This window comes from Salvelinus alpinus, chromosome 12 (genome assembly GCF_045679555.1).
Source record: "Salvelinus alpinus chromosome 12, SLU_Salpinus.1, whole genome shotgun sequence".
In the NCBI taxonomy this organism is placed as follows: domain Eukaryota; kingdom Metazoa; phylum Chordata; class Actinopteri; order Salmoniformes; family Salmonidae; genus Salvelinus; species Salvelinus alpinus.
Window position 1 is genome coordinate 28358105 of NC_092097.1, and position 582 is coordinate 28358686.

Here is a 582-nt window from a genome sequence, read left to right on the forward strand (position 1 = left end):
TGTGTCTTGGTCAGCCTGTGCCAAACTCACTAAGCCCAGTGCCTGGAGTTCGTTCTCTGTGTTCGCAAACCATGGATATATCAATTATCAGATCAATGACAAAAAAGAGGCTTGTCCTCAACGTTAAGTTGCATAATATGTCAAATTCCTATTTGTACCAAGCCTCAGCTCCGCCTTATAATGGGAGTGGTTTCCTTGGTGTGAAACACTGCTATCAGCCATAATCACTGTAGTGGACTTTGAAATGGATGAGTTATTTATTTCAAACTGTTGGGATTTCTCAAACAAGTAAAGTGACTAAGGTTGGATATCCTTTGCGTGTATCATTTTGTGTGATTTCTTCTCGCTACCCTGTGCTATTCCTATATTGGTCACTAGATGGCATATACACTGAACAAAAACATAAACACAACATGCAACAATTTCAAAGATTTTACTGAGTTACAGTTCATATAAGGAAATCAGTCAATTGAAATAAATGAATTAGGCCCAAGTTTATAGATTTCCCATGGCTGGGCAGGGGAAGAGCCATGGGTCGGCCTGGGAGGGCATAGGCCCACCCAGTTGGGATCCAGGCCCACC

General features: G+C 41.9%; 1 protein-coding gene across 3 annotated transcripts in view; it reads left to right on the plus strand.

Moving 5' to 3' along the window:
- Nucleotides 1–308, plus strand: part of LOC139536600 (FYVE, RhoGEF and PH domain-containing protein 5-like) — a 57151-nt gene extending 56843 nt beyond the window's left edge. For all 3 annotated transcript variants that reach the window (XM_071337254.1, XM_071337256.1, XM_071337255.1), the window contains exon 21: nucleotides 1–308. This exon is cut by the window's left edge and continues 1289 nt beyond it. The gene's annotated coding sequence lies outside the window, so the exon portion shown is untranslated.
- The last annotated feature ends 274 nt before the right edge of the window (nucleotides 309–582 follow it).